This window comes from Glandiceps talaboti, chromosome 10, assembly GCF_964340395.1.
Source record: "Glandiceps talaboti chromosome 10, keGlaTala1.1, whole genome shotgun sequence".
NCBI classification, from domain to species: Eukaryota; Metazoa; Hemichordata; class Enteropneusta; family Spengelidae; genus Glandiceps; species Glandiceps talaboti.
In genome coordinates this window covers 8,229,465-8,238,167 of record NC_135558.1, presented here as the reverse complement: position 1 = coordinate 8,238,167, position 8,703 = coordinate 8,229,465, and positions in this window count along the sequence as shown.

Below are 8,703 nucleotides of genomic sequence, written 5' to 3'. Positions count from 1 at the left end.
TTGAGATCATACCCCAGAAACCGGACACTATGTATGACGCAATACTTTCTGTAGCAAGGAATTTCGCGCCAAATTTTTTTACGTTTTCATATAAATTTTTGTCATGTTTCAATTTTCTTTTAGATTATATGCATGCAACTGGTCAAATGATCTGAATTCATATTGACAATTTGGTCTAAAAGTGAACAGATTTCTTTTCAAATCATAAAAAGTGTCTGTACCATTTCCCCATGGGAGATAAAAAATATCCCATGACACCTGTTTGGTGGACAAGTCGTCTGTATGCACAATGTCTGAACATTTTTGTTACCCATTTATTGTGTCTGCTCAGTACTGGAGTGGTCAAGTCAAATGAATAAATATATTCACGCTAAAAAAAGTTGTATACTTTACAATACAAGTATTTCATGAAAATTATACCCCGCGTCATGTCTCTGCGTCATCCATATAAAACTTCAACTATAAAGTAAATGTTGAACTGCATATCATCTACGATAGCATGCAAGGAACTAACTTTAAAATATATCATCTTGCTGGATATGTATTTACATCTGTTTTTCTTTTTTCACGATACCTCGAGCTCTTTTCAGAGATCCAACAATGTGAATTCATTTATGATACTGTATTTTCTTCATTCTCGCTAATGGTCTCACTTTTTTCATAAACACCTCCACGATGGCAAATATTACGTTCGACATATAGTTGATTTTTCTCATTTGATCATTTCATTTTACTGACACCACTTCAGCGTGAAAAAAAAAATCGCTCATAACATAATTATAAAAGGTTTTGCGTCATTTGTGACCTGTCTGAAAAGTTAAAATGAGAATGCGTTGTTTCTGTCTAGCCACGGTTCAAGTTCTACGTAGTCGATATTACAGCATTTATAGCTCCCTGAACAAAAGACATATTATCACAAATAATCACCGAGTCCCTCGTCGAACGCTTTTGAGTACTTCGCTTACGACTTATTTCTCTTTATAGATGAAAGTCGTTCACCTCTTGATAATTAACTTTTCATTATTCCATTTTCTTTAATGGTGTACGGATTACTTTATTTTGTTTTTTCGACGCTCGTTATTCCTAGCGTTACCCGGTTTTACTTGACTGTTTGTAGATACCCATATATCAAACTAAACGGGTTGCTTTGTGAAACTCAATGATAACTCTTGAGTAGAGAAGCTGTAGGGGGTCTTGATGTGACACTGAGAGTAATTATAACCCATCGTAACCCAGACGATATGGCTAAAATCCAAACATCCAATTAATTTGCATATTTCGCTGCAGACAGACTCAAAAGACAACACGTACAATGAGAAACCAGTTGTTGCAATCTAAACTAGAATATTGTCTTTCTAGACAAAAATGTTACAAATATTGCTTCATTTCATTGTCTGGTTTAACAAAAATCTTACTAACATTGCTACATTTCATTGTCTGGTTTAACAAAAATCTTACTAACATTGCTACATTTCATTGTCTGGTTTATCAAAAATGTTACTAACATTGCTACATTTTATTGTATAGCTCGACAAAGCTATCACAATAATCTTAACATTGGTACATTTTATCATCTGAGTCAACACAAATCGTACTAATACTGTTACATTTCTTCTTCTGGCACACCAAAAATCTTACAAGCATTGTTACATTTTCTTTGCCCTAATTACCTTTACGTTTAACGTTTGAAATGTTACTGGAAGTTTGTCGTAGCAGGCGATAAACGTAGCAAAATGGTAATAAGACATTCGTCGTTCTGTGCCAGACGATAAATTATGACAATGCATATTTACTTGGCTTTTGTTGTACATGTAATTTCGAACAAATGTGGACTTCAGAAATTATTACCATCGATACAAAAAAATACATGTTTGGAAAAATAGGATTCAGATATGAAATAATAGAATTTGATTGACAGCACTGTTATTATGAGTTTTGACAATATATATACAAATTTAGATTAAATGTTATATTTATAAATAATGACTATATATGCATGTATCAAAAACACTTGCATACAAAACGATAACACACAAACATCACATACACAGTGTGGATTCTTTATTTTGTTAATGATACAAACAGTAACTGCATGAAAGAAACAGTTCAGTTGGCTGCTGACCATGGATTTTGTTTGAACTTCAAGAAATTATACCTCATGTCTATTGTAACTGCAGTAGTGTGCATGCTGTTACTGTTTATATCATTAACTAAATACAGAGTTGATACTGTGTAAGTGGTGTTTGTGTGTAATCTTTATTGATAATATTATGAAATGTCTGTCAATTATAAATTGCTGATATTGTACCAAATTATATGCCTGGTTTTCAGCTGTGACCATTCAGTATTGGAATACATTGAAATATACACTAAGAATGTCTACATAATCCCAGTAGGCCTAATTACAATATCTCTGACGTCATCAAATGGGATGCTAGAATATTATTTGGCGGGAAAGTACAAAAGTGTCGAAGTATTAAAGCATGTACCAGTTTATTTCTTTTGAGATATATACCAAATTACCAAAGTCATAGTTCGTCGTCTGCCGTGTGTAGCTCCTCCATTAAATCGTTTACCCAGACACTACGTTTATCCTGTATATCACAGCCATCTATCTATGCCGTGGGAATTGCTAATTTAAAACAGATTTTTATGTTCAAATTAACAGAAGCCGCCATTACCATGTCTGTGGATTACGACATGAAAAATCACCAGTGTCATAAAACATGTTTTAACACAATATTGTCTAGACAGTATTATCATGGGGGTCTGTGTGAATTAACATTTGTTTATCGCCATCATATATGTCTTCACACACTGACAGATACTAAAATAAACGTAATGAGGAAAAAACTTAATATATTAATACTACCCTCCAGAAGCACAATCCCTTATTTGTCTTCAATATATGTTATTCACTATTTGTAAATTCGAGTGATCATATTACTACATGTTTCTTTACTGCAGTTATTAATTTAATAGAGACTTGATAGTCTGGACAGGATGATACACTATTTTTATATTTATTGAAATTATCAATCACATATCACTGTAGTAACCTCATAATACTTTCTAGTTACATTACAATCATTCAGAAGTGGAAACAACTATTTCACTTTATTTTTTCAGTATTCATAAATTCTATTTTTTTCAAAAATGAATATAGTTCTTTTGTCTCAATTTTACCCTTTGTCATTGATTTTTACATTGACTTGCACATGTTATAACATATCATTGCTAATAATGTATGTACCCTGCCGACGCTAACGCACAAGCAGTTCAAAGGTATTTTTTAGCATTGCCAGTAACGCAAAAGCAGTTCAAAGTGTTTAGCATTGCCAGTAGCGCACAAACAGTTTAAAGGTTTTTTGCATTGCTAATAATGTATGTACCCTGCCCAGGCTAACGCATGAGCAGTTCAAAGTTTTTAGCATTGCCAGTAACGCACAAGCAGTTCAAAGTGTTTTAGTATTAAAAGCTTTCGATCTGGCAATGCTGAAAACCTTTGAACTGCCTGTATGCTATTGGCAATGCTAAACCACTTTGAACTGCTTGTGCATTATAATCTGTCACCTGACCTACCAAGCTGATGAACATTTCTAGTGATTTTAACACAGTTAAATTTTCTGATTTCAAAGATGTTCCTTTATACTGTCCAGCAGATGTCATTTGACATCATTCCCAAAATGTATTATGCAGAGTCATGCATACACGCCTTCGAAAATTCTTCAATTTGATATTTTATTAGGAATATTTATATTTAGGAGTGCGAAATTTATTTTTAAAGATGACAATGACGAGTTACTCATTTTTATGTAATAATTCATGTTTCTTTAGACCTCTTTCAAAATATAAAATGATAATAGTTTTGCATATTGAACTACTGAGTCATGCATGTTTCCCCTGGTACTCCGGTTTCTTCCTGCTTTAATACATGAACACCAGAATATTGCACAGTGGCAATTATATTGAATAATTAATGTCTGACATTGTATTCGGATAAATATTGCAAAATTAATATTTATGGCATAAGCAATACATAGACACTCCTTTCAAGTGTCTACCCACCATATTATCTGATGCAATCTTTCTTTTAAGACCCGAACTTTGAACTTTGAACTTGAACGTCAGGGCCAGTTATCAAACTCGAGTTAATTCTTGCATATCACAGACACTTTCAGGTGTTTATTTAAAAATACACACAAGGATTACTTTTGATGTTGATATCAATTTTTTACTGATGGTCATATTTCATTGTAAAAGTGTCCTGCCCCTTATTTTCAGGTGCAAACTTTCACGTAAGAAATTGACCTTGACCTTCAGGGTCACTTACCAAAATCAATCTATTTCTTTCATATTGTTGACATTTGGCCAATCATTTATAAGATCTTATGTACGGTTTATAAATAACGATGGAAATATACACATGTCGTAATTTTGGTGATCACATATAAGTGCATGGCAGCCATATTTGATGTAAATATCCACTATTTGTGCAACAGCTCCTGAAACATAAGACATAAAGACTAGAATTCATTGCAGTATCTAATCCTGTTACCTTTCTGTCAACCAAACCTCCATGACAATGATTGAATGACAGCCATATTTGTGGTAGAAATCATATTTTACTGCATAACTCACAAAACTATAATACATAGAGAGCATTCTAGTGTCAAGTCCTATGTTATCATGGGCAAGCAAGCTTTCCTTTAAGACCACGACCACGACCATGTCCTATGACCTTGACATTCAGGGTCAATTCCAAAATCAAACAATTTCTCACATATTGCGCTATCTGTACACTTTGTCCAAACCTTGTCCAAAGGTGATACAGAACAAAGGACAAAGAGGCATGCCTCGTGTTACTGTTGATAGCCCTTCTTACTGAATGTTGTCAATATTTGGTGGAAAAGTACACCATTTGTACATTAGTTCAAGTCACAGGCACTTGATTCCAGCATTTATCCATACATTATCAGATGTAACTTTCACTTAGTATCTTTACATTTGACCCTGACCTTGACTCTTTATGAGTCAATATTTTACACACAAAATGTAGCCAGGCTTATAAATAAACCAATTGAAATAGTATACCTTTACACTTGATATGAATGCTATTAAACGAGTGTAAGAGATTGTTTCTTCTACAAAGACTTGTTCTTCATTTTACACACTTGTGTAGAACTTGTGCATTCAAAAATGACGTTTGTGACTATTTGTTAACTGTATTTCAAAAACAAAAATATTGTCCACTTTATTAAAACAAATAACAAGTATCGAACATTAATAGTTCAACAAACATGTTTGCATAACACCTCAAATAATACAAATGTGAGTAATGCGTCCCGTTTGCGAAAAATCGTTTTTCGGGGTTAAGACGCGTACGTCCATGGCCATAAATTTCAGATGAGTTATGGACACATATACATTTGTACATTAGCGGTGAACTTGTATGAGTATTGACCATAATGTTATTCAGATACTGTTTACCTGAAATTTGTAGTAGTGAGAACATTAGTGCTATTGTAATTTATTCATAAACTTAAAGTTCAAGGTCTCTCCACCGGAATTAAGAAATAATGTTTTTGCATATATAATTTCTTTTACAGGAAAGACTCGGGACCAGCACTAGCAGTGTTTATAACTGTTTCGTTGTGTAGTAGGATTATGCTTGAATGTGTCTAGTGAGGCACGTTCCTGTCAAAAGTATTTCAAAAACCATTTCTTGTTTTTCTGAAAGTTCAAAACTGTATTTAAAATCCCAATAATAATTTCTATTTATTAATGACTGTTAACATACATTAAAAATATACGCCATATAGCGCGTGGTACCTAATTTACCTTTGCAGTTTTGGCGCTTAAAATGTCAGCAGACGACAATCGTAGCCCGCTACGTATACTTTTCTGTATTAAGTAAGGTTGTTGAATAAGCTAATGAGATATAAAAATCTCTTTACGTAATATCTTATGAACTGGGTCTGTTGGAATAAAATACCCAGCAAGCAATCGTCCTAGCGTTGGAATCTACACAAAGGGAAGTAAACGTTCATGGAAAATGTGAACAAGAAGAGACAGTGTGTCTCATTGAAGATCAGAGAGAGGTATATGGATCGAGACAGATTTTGATTACACAAAGAGAAAGACATAGAATGTAAATACATGAATATTTAACGAGTAGTACAGTTGTCTTTGTACCATTTGGTCTTAGCAATTGACCCTCAAAGGGGTGATTTACTCGCCTATCCTTACATTGAAATAATCAGAGTAGAAAATGTACTAGTTTTGTTCTTAGACTACTTCTATGTTAAGTGCGAATGACTGTTTGTCCAATGTTTAAACTCACAGCTGTTGTCTACGTACATGACAATTACTTGCAAAATGGGTAAGTATACAAAATGATAATCGAATTATTTCAATAGCCCGTGTATAAATAGATAAACGTTTTTGTATGTGTTTTGCTTGTTTTTGTTAGTTGGTACAAGCACAGACAAGTAAGTGGTCCAAGTGGCCCAACAGTTCTGGTGAGAAACCGCTTGACAGTGTTGCAAATGACGTCACAATGAAGTACATCGACAACTGCGTACAGTGTTCCCATTCATTTAACTCAATACAAAATTGCATTGGTCCTTAATTTTTTTTGTTGGGGGGGGGGGTGACATACGATTTAAAAGTGCAATGCCATCTTCCTCATTTAACATTAGGCTAATTGGACAGAATTGATAGCTAAGATAGCGAAAAGGTGAACAGATGGCCGGACAGTACTGACACTCGCCTGATAGATCGTGATAGATATCTGGCCTTCAGTTGTTTCGCACCAGTTCTGCAACTTATCGCATGAATGCTATTTGACCATCAACCAAATACAGCCATTACTGATGTAACAAAACTGATTACTCCACCAAAATCATTAATTTCCATCAAGAGACAATCACGTGTCTTACATGGATGAGTTTTACTTGGTGAGTTGCTGGTGTGAGCCCAAGGCTGTGGTAATAAAGAGCAGGCCAGGGTTTTGATTGAAAGAAAGAGTAAATTAAACTGCGGACAAAGAAAACTGACGGAAGGGGGCCCTCTCCCCAGTCTTATGTAAGTGGGTAGCAATGATGAAAATATGTTAGACAATCTAAAACTTGAATTACAATGATTGTATATTGTAAATGTAAGTGTGGAAGTTTTATCGTAGTAATCAGTAAACTGAATAGCTACAAACCCTGGCAGGGAATCGTTGCATATTAAGTGTACAGCTTCATTTAAGTCGTCGGGTAATTAAGTAAATGCTTATAAATGCATTTGTTACTTTTTCATGCGACTCTTCCCTATTTTCTACATTACAAAAGACAACAAATTTGCATTGTCAAGAATCGTTTTGAAGGAGTTGTGAGCTGTCTCATTCATAAATGCCTGTAAAAATGAAATGCAAAATTGAAAGAGAACGGGAGATTTATACTGCCAACATTCTCATTGCTAAATAGTCGAGCAGTTATGTTTAGGTTTTTTTATGAACGGTTGCACCAAGTACAATATTATATAATATTATCTAATATGCGTGAAAATGAAAATGCGTCACTCTAGGATGTGTTCTAGGAATTAGGAGTTGCTTATGTGTTTTAAACTGTATAAGTCATTTGATCTATCAAGCTGATGGACATTTCTGGGGCTACAATGGGTGATCTAGGATTTAACAGAACGTTTTATCGTCCTAAATACCACAGATAACACCTTCTGGTCTAGTTTGGTTTTTTCTTTTCTTGAGCTTTTTTGATATTTTGCTGCAACATTTCAAAAACCTACCTTAGATAACAACTATTGTTTTGTAGTATTTCCACTTGTAAAGTGAAAGTTTTGACAGAGATAACCAAAACCAAATCAAGATTATGATGTAAAATTTATAACATTTGCTAAGAAAAACCAAAAATAGATCAATGGATGAAAATCAACGGGAAAAAACTTGGATTTTTTCCTGATAGTTGTCTGAATTCTAAACTCTTCCTACTCCGTCCTGGCCTTCGCGTAAACTTTAGTACGCCACTTCCATGGTTATGTTCAGCTGACGTATGCTATACATATTTTGCATTTGATTAACACTGATAAATGATGAGAAGTAATCACAAGCGCTTTTAAGAGCCAATCAGATTGACCAATCAGATTACTGAATGACCCAGGGTTGAAAGGTTAACTTGACACTGATTTTGCTCATAATGTTCAACACCCCTTTTGATGAAGACAATCAATGTTACAGTATTATGTATAGTGGTTTGTATAGACACGTATCAATGTACAGACTTGTTTCAAACTGCCATTCATGTTATTTTTATGATCGAATCGATGAAAAACAAAGAAATTGACACAGTACCCCGTACAACTGTTACATGTGTATTGTTTTTTTTCAAAAGCTGCATTGTCAATAATCCCATTACCTCAATTCACTGCCTCACAGTAAGGATACATTAACATTCAGGATTGAGAACCAAGTAATTGCAATGAAATAAATACATATTTCAGAAACTAGAAAAACCTGTGGTACCACAAAATTTGGTGTTCCCGTCGAAGTTGTAATCTATCTATATTACGAACACAAACATTCGACCTCTGATGGAGAAAACACTACAACTCGATATTTTTATAGGAACTGGCAAAGGTTGTCATGGATACAAGCACACAGTTCCTCGTAACGGGGTAAGGATGAGAACATCATGGTGCACC